This window comes from Zonotrichia albicollis, chromosome 26 (assembly GCF_047830755.1).
Source record: "Zonotrichia albicollis isolate bZonAlb1 chromosome 26, bZonAlb1.hap1, whole genome shotgun sequence".
NCBI classification, from domain to species: Eukaryota; Metazoa; Chordata; class Aves; order Passeriformes; family Passerellidae; genus Zonotrichia; species Zonotrichia albicollis.
The window spans coordinates 1,581,389-1,589,270 of record NC_133844.1 but is presented as its reverse complement, the minus strand read 5'-3'; positions in this window follow the sequence as shown (position 1 = coordinate 1,589,270).

Sequence of the window (7,882 nt, the reverse complement as noted above, 5' to 3'; positions counted from 1 at the left end):
CTGGAATTCATCAACCCAGGGAGGTGATGGAGTCACCATCCCTCGATGTGTTTAAGGGAAGACTGGATGTGGCACTTGGTGCCATGATCTAGTTGAGGTGTTAGAACATGGATTGGACTCAATGATCTTAAAGGTCTCTTCCAACCTAGAAATTCTGTGATTCTGTGAAACTAACAGGTATTAACACCTGTGCCACTTTCCAGGCAGACATCAGTTGTGTGCCTGTGAACAGGTTGTGCCACTTGTGCCCTGAGGTACCCAGCTGGGATTGGATCTCTTCGAGAGCACCTGAGGGAGAGCAGGCATCCTTGCAAGCTGCAGGTCCCTGCCAGCCCTGCAGGGCTCCTGTCCCATCAACATCTGCTCTGCTCCAGTCTGAAACAGGCCCCAGCATGGTGCTGGGATCATCAGAGAGCTGAGGTGTGTGCTGGAATTCAATGCACTCCCCATTGCGCAGCAGCCCTGCATTTCCCTCCTGCAGCCCTGGTCTCCAGCACAGCCATGGAGGCTCTTTGGGCTCTGGACTGTTGCTGCAGCCCCAAGGGCAGCTGAGCTCTGCCTTTGGCACAGTCAGGCTGGCCAGCGCAGGCCATGCTCAGCAATTGCTTGTGTGTGCCTGGCCTTGCTGTCAGCCCCGGCAGCGGCTGCGTGGCCCCTTTGTGGCCCTGTGCTGGCCCAGCCATGGTGGCTCAGCCCCTGTGCAGGCCCAGCCCAGGCCAGGAGCATTGCGGCTGGGAACGGCCCCTGTGCCGTGGTGCCCACAGCAGCCTTGGGGCTCTGTGCCCATGCCCTCCCTGCTGGGCAGCCTCTGCCAGCTCCTGCAGAAGCCCGTGGCACCTGTGGGGCTGCACAGACAGCCCTGCCCTGGGCTCTGCCGGCCTCTGGGCCAGCAGAGAATCAGCCAGGGCTGGCCATGGCCAGGAACAGGCCCTGAGCCCTGCAGGAGGATGGAGCTGGGCCACAGGCAAACTCAGCCCAGGCCAAAGCCCAGGCCTGGGCTCAGCAGCCACGGCTGCCAAGGGCTGGACACAGAGACTGGTGCTGACAAATGTCCTGGGCCCCCTCCCTGCTCTGTCCATGCCACCAAGGGCACAGAGCAGCCTCCTCTCTGGGCCACTTGCCTGTTTGCAATGCCTTGCACAGGCGCTGGCCCTGCCCCACAAGGCCTGGCCTGAGTCGTGCCCCTGCACGCTCAGCCAGGCTGAGATTGACACTGATGGTTTCTGGGCCAGGCTCTCTGAGCCCAGCCCAGCTCCCTGCAAGCTCTGCCAGCTGCCCTGAGCTCTGGGCAGCACCAAGGGCCTCTCCCCAGCCCAGCCCAGCCGGCTCTGGCCCCACAGCTCTGCTCAGGCCAGGCTGCTCTGGGCACTGCCCCACGGCCTCAGCCCCTGGCAAGGGCACAGCAGCAGCTGCAGCTGCCACAGGACTCAGCCCCAGCCATGGGGGAGGTGCTTGGCCAAGGCCAAAGGAGGCTCCCTGGCTGCCTTGCTCCCCTCTGGCTGAGGTGCTGAGAGCTCTGCAGCCCCTGCTGCCATCCCATCTGCCCAGGGCAGCACAAGAGCCCCGGCCTTGGGGCCCTGAAGAGCTGCTCCTGCTCCACGCCCAAGGCCCATGCCAAAGCTGGGTCAGTCACAAAGCTGTGCCCATTTCTGTTCATCGCTGCCCTGATGGGGATGGATCCTTGTTGGGAATTTAGCTGCTAGAAAATGGAAAAGTACAAAACCATGGCTAATTCCAAGTCCTGCACCTGCACAGATAGCAGTGTCCTTGGGCCTAGCTGTGGTAGGATAACAAACAGTGAAAGAGACATGAGATGTAACCCCTAAGGAATGAGGAAGAGTTGATAGTATAGTTTAACCAATAGATTGCTTAGCTTACAGAATATTCATAAGCTTATTACTAGCTGTATAAGTGTCTGATGCTCTCTTCAATAAACGGAATTTGCTTATCACTCATATTGAGTGTCTGAGTCTCCCCTCACCGACAAATGGCTCGAACCCCGGCAAAGGCCTCACATTCTGTGACAGATCCTCAGCCACTTGGAGGTTGCTGATGAATTTTACTCCTCCAGACGCCTCTTCTTTCTGGAGCTCTTCAGTTCAGGAATTCACAATGACAAAGGCTCATAAACATTTGTTCAAAATGCCCAAACAAGAAAAGCCCCTGAGAATAATTTAAGTTCTAAATTCTTTTGTGCTTAATTAGACAAATTTCCAAAGTGTATGCAAAGTGAATATACTGTATTGAAAACAATTAGGAGAGAATTGTTTTATCTTGTTAAGGTCTCTTTTCCTCTTTATAGATTGGTATCAGCAATGTCCAGTTTATACTGACCCCAAGCACCTTCTAATGCTGTCAGAATAGATATGAAAATACACACCTTTTATTGCTATCAATAACACTTTGTCCCTTCCTCTTTCCCACTGTTACGAAAGAATTTCTACATTCTAATTCAATAAACAACCAAGTAGAATTTAGCAGCAATTTTAATTGAGCAGCAATTTTATGTAAAATACTACAATCAAATAAAGTCAAACAGATACAAAAAAAATTCTCAGTGGTTCTGATAAAGCATAAGCAAAACTGATCAATCAGGATATGGGGAGGGTTTCTCTCACCCTCCTGTACAAAAAGCACAGGAATCCAAACACATATTTATATACTGTATGCTAATACAGATTCATCAATATTTTCCCATAAATCTCTTCCTGTTTTTGATTCTTGAAATCTATGTCACTGTACTGCACAGTTCATGCTCTCACTGTTGCTAAGGGGCCTTTTGGCTCTTTGGTGGTCAATCCAATGGAGGCTCCTCCTCATTGTCACTATTCTTTGAACAACCCCACATGTTGCAGATGCGCCCCAAGTCGTGTGTTATAGAAGCCAGCATTATATTCCAAAAGAAAGCCTTTTTATTTCATAGGCACCTGGAATCATTTCAATTCTGTTTATTTCAAGGTTGATTCTCTAAATATCCCAAGGCCTACTCCGTTTTGGGATGTTACTTATTACAATCTACATCCTGGATCCTATAATCTCATGAACATCTGAAAACATCTGTTTTGTGACGCTAATTACATATTCTTTTCCTCTATTACTTTTTTCTAAAATATCGATATAGTTACAGTTGTTAGCATGAATCATATTCATTTATCACACCACCATTTCCCTCATTCGATCCCTGGCAGTCAGAGCAGCAGAGGAATGGAGTCACGTCCAGGGGTGTCCCCAGGGCTCAGGACTGGGGCCAGGTCAGTGAAATCTCTTTATTGCTGATCTGGATGAGGCCATCGAGGGCACCTTTAGTCAGTTTCCAGGTGACCCCAGCCTGGGTGGCAGTGTGGCTGTGCTGGAGGGCAGGAAGCTCTGCAGAGGGATCTGGCCAGGCTGGAGCCATGGGCCCAGGACAATGGGATGAGGTTCACCAAGGCCAAGGGCCAGGTCCTGCCCTGGGCTCACAACCACCCCAAATCCCTGGCTGTGCCTGGCCCCTGATCCCCACAGCCTGTCCTGTTTCCTTCATCCCTGCACTGCCAGGGACTCTCTGGGACAAGGGAGCTCTGCTCTGGAAATAGAGGGAGGTGCAGGTGCCACCACTGGAGTGGGAACCACAACTCATCAAGTTTGTGTCCTTTGGGGGTCAGGAACTGGTGAGACTCAGAGGCACAGAAAGTTTCTCTTCATGGCCAACAGACCGTGGTTGAAAAGGACACAATTTAATAACAATCACGCTCTTCCCTGAGCTATGTGCAACGTCCCAGAAGTATCTGGTGAGTGCAACATCCACAGGTGATTTCCATACTAAAATTAATTTTAGATAAATGTGGTTCTGTGATAGATATAAACAGCATTAAGTTCTTGTATCAGGATGCTCGTCCTGAAGTAGGGGCAAAAGAGCTCCAACAGTTCCTGATTTGCAAAGCTGCCAGTGGTGGATGGAAAAGGGAGGTCAGGTTCTTTTGGTGCTGAAGAAATGCTGAAACCAGCCTGACTCATTTCATCTCCTCCTGTCCTGACTGATCTCCCCTTTTTCCCCTCCCACCCATTGGCTTTTGTCTCCCCCCAGCTCCCTGTGAAGAGCCTGGCTCTGTGTTCTCCATCCCCTCCTTGCTGGCACTGCCAGGCTGGGATGAGGAGCCCCTCAGCCTTCCCTGCTCCGGGCTGGACCAGCCCAGCTCCCTCAGCCTCTGCCCACAGCCCAAGGGCTCCAGCCCCACCTTGGAGGCCCTTCCCAGAACCTGCTCCAGCTGCCAGACATCTTTCCTGCCCTGGGAACCAAACCAGACCACAGTGACCTGGATAATCCACGTCCCTGATGTCCTGGTCACACAGCCCTGGCCCCTTGTCCCATGTCAGGCTCTGGGGTGGATCCTGTGGAACATCCTTTGGTGGAGGCTGTGGCTCCAGGTGGGCCAGGGGGATCCCAGGGGACAGGGACCCTGCTGGGCATGAACAGCATTGGACTTGTTGGGAGAAACTGTGAGGGGGAGCTGGAGCAGAGTGACCAACCCAGTGACCTGAGACAGCCCTGCTGGGATGTCACACAGCACCTCTGTGATTTCACAGCCTGCACTGTGATGTCACAGCATGCTCTGTGATGTCACAGACCGATCTCTGATGTCACACAGCTGATCTCTGATGTCATACCAGAGTCTTTGATGTCATTGTCTGTACTGTGATGTCAGACCTCTGCCCTGTGATGCCGCAACCTTCTCTGTGATGTCACAGACCATTCTCTAATGTCACAGAGCCCCTCTGGGATGTCACAGACTTCACAGCCCACTCTGTGACCTCTTGTTACCAGATGATCAATTGCCTCCACCAGCTGAGCTGACACCTGGAGCTTGTTCTCCACAACCCCAGGCCTGTGGAAACCACACAATGCCCATTGTGTGAGAAGGGGAACTGGAAGTTCAGCAGCCTCACTGTCCTGCCAGCTCAGCCAGGCCCACTGAAACATCGGGGTCCATGACCACCAAGCACCACCAAAGAGACCCCCAGGAGAACAGAGGAGGGGAAAGACATTAATGATTTGGGGAAAATGATTATCAGATGTATATTTAGTCTGGGACAATTAATGAATATGTATGCAAAATACGGAATATAAACAGAAACTTTCCTTTACTCAGCCTGCAGGGCTTTGGGAGGAGCTGTGCCCCATGCATCCCCCTGAATAAAGAATGCTGCTTTTTAATGCTGCATTGGTGTTAAGGAGTTTTCTGTTTTACTGAATTTTTGGTAACACTCCCACTGCCAAGGAAAGCTCTGTCTGCTGCTGTTCACAAACAGAGAAGGGCTGGTGGCAGATGTGGGGGTCAGAGGCTGCCTGGAGCACAGTGACCATGAAATAATCAAGTTTTCAATGTTCTGTGAAAGAAGGAGGGGCAGCAACAAAACTTCTGCACTGGAATTAGGAAGGGCAGGCTTTGGCCTGTTTAGGATGCTGATTTGGGGAGTACCAAATCAGGTACTGATTTTTTTAAGGGACCCCTTAAAAAGGAAGGAGTCTAGGAAGGATGAACACATTTCCAGAAAGTAATCTTAACGGGGAAGGAGCAGCCAGTCTCAGCATGCCAAAACATGAGCTAATGAGGAAAATGACTGTCCTGGCTGCCCATGCAGCTTTTGTGGGAACTAGAAGAATAAAGGACTGGCAACACAGGAAGTGTTTAAGGATATTGTTAGGCTATGCAGAAAGAAAATTAGAGAGGTGAAAGCTTAATTAGAACTTAACTGGCTGCTTCTGTAAAAGAAAGAAAGTGTTTTTATAAAAAATTTTAAAGCAAAAACAGGGAAAAGGAGAATCTCTATTCTTTATTGGATGCAGTGGAGTATATAACTAAAGATAAAGGGGTCACAAGCTCAGCTCCTACACAGAGAACTAAAGTAACTACAGATTAGGAAAAAACTAAGCTAATTTACACCTTATTTGTCTCCATTTTCAAAAAGAAGACAGCTTGTCCTCAGGACAAGTGCTCACCTGAGCTGATAAATGGGCACAAGGATCAGAACAGCCCTCTGTAATCCAGGAGGAAGAAGTTGGTGACCTGCTGAGCCACTCCGATGCTCACAGGCGTAGGGGATCCATCCCAGGGGGATGAGGGAGCTGTGGATGAGCTCCCCAAGCTGCTCTCCATCATTTACCATCAGTGCTGGCTCAGCAGGGAGGTCCCAGAGCACTGGAGGTGCCAATGTGAGCCCATCCCCAAGCAAGGCTGGAAGGAGGAGCTGGGGAACTCCAGGCCTGTCAGCCTGACCTGGGTGCCTGGCAAGGTTATGGAACAGATCACCTTGAGTGCCATCACAGGGCACCCACAGGATGGCCGAGGGATCAGAGCCAGCCAGCGTGGATTTCAATGTCTGCACTGATGATCTGCATGAAGGGATTGAGTCCAGCATCAGCAAATTTGCAGATGACACCAAGCTGGGTGTGATTGTGGAACTGCTGGAGGGTAGGAGGGCTCTGCAGAGGGCCCTGGACAGGCTGGATCCAGGGCCCAAATCCAACAAGGTGAGGTTGAACAAGTCCAAGTGCTGGGTCCTGCCCTTTGGCCACAACAACCCCTGCAGCTCTACAGGTTGGGGACAGAGTGGCTGGAGAGCAGCCAGGCAGAAAGGGACCTGCAGAGACTGATGGACAGCAGGCTGGACATGAGCCAGCAGTGTGCCCAGGTGGCCAAGTGGGCCAAAGGCTCCTGGCCTGGATCAGGAATGGTGTGGCCAGCAGGAGCAGGGCAGGGATTCTTCCACTGTGCTCAGCATTGCTTGGGACGCACCTTGAGTGCTGTGTCCAGTTCTGGGCCCCTCAATTTAGGAAGGACATGGAGTGGCTGGAGCATGTCCAGAGAAGGGCAACAAGGCTGGGGAGGGATCTGGAACAAAAGTCCTGTGAGGAGTGGCTCAGGGAGCTGGGGTTGTTTATCCTGGAGGAGAGGAGGCCCAGAGGAGACAAGGCAGTGTCAAGGCACAGGTTGGACTTGATGATCTCCATGGCCTGTTCCACCCTTGCTGATTCTAGGATTCTCTGAAACCACCCTTGGAGCAGTTGCACAATGAGCCCTGGGCCTCCTCTTGAGAAGCTCCAGCAGCCCAGGTCCCTCAGGTTCTCCTGCCAGCCCCATAGTCCATCCTGTCAGTCCTGCAGAACCTCTGCAGCTCCTCCTCACTGCCCAGAACAGGGAGCCCCAGAGCCAGACACAGCAGCCCAGATGTGCCCCCCTGGCCTGGGGTGCCTCTGGCAAGGGAGCAGCACCAGGCACTGCAGGAGCCTGCAGACAATTCCTGCAGCACTTGCAGGATGATCCTGCTCCCCAAGGGACGTTCCCATGGTGCCAGGTCAGGGAGGGAACAGGAGTGGGCAGTGGGAAGAAGTTTGTATCAGGAAGAGGAAAGAAAGAAAAGGTGTAGCTGAGGAAATGCTGAGGGCAGTTTGGGGATGGCTGCCAGGCAGCCCTGGCTCTGAGCAACAGCGTCTGCAGTGGCACAGTAAACTCCCAGCTGATGGGAACAAACTGTCTGGCTGACTGCAGAGGCCAGGACAACGCTGAGTGGTTTCCCTGGTGTCCCCCAGCCCTTGCTGGCCCCAGGGACTGATGGTATTTGTGCTCCCTCAGGTTCTTGTCCCCACACCAACAGCATGGGGGTGCTCCCCCTGCTCTGTGCAATGCAAACAGGGGCTGCTGAGCCAGTGCTGCCGTGTCTGTGCCTGCAAGGACGGGGCACCTGTGTGAGCTGGGGGAGAGGCCAGGGCTGCAGAGGGGGGATGTTGCTGGCAGCTCCATGAGGACGCTCTGGGACGCTGCCCTGGGCTTTCCAGTGCACCCTGGGGATGGATCAGCCCCTGCCCTGCTGCTCCTTCCCGTCTGCCCCAGGGCCCTTGCAG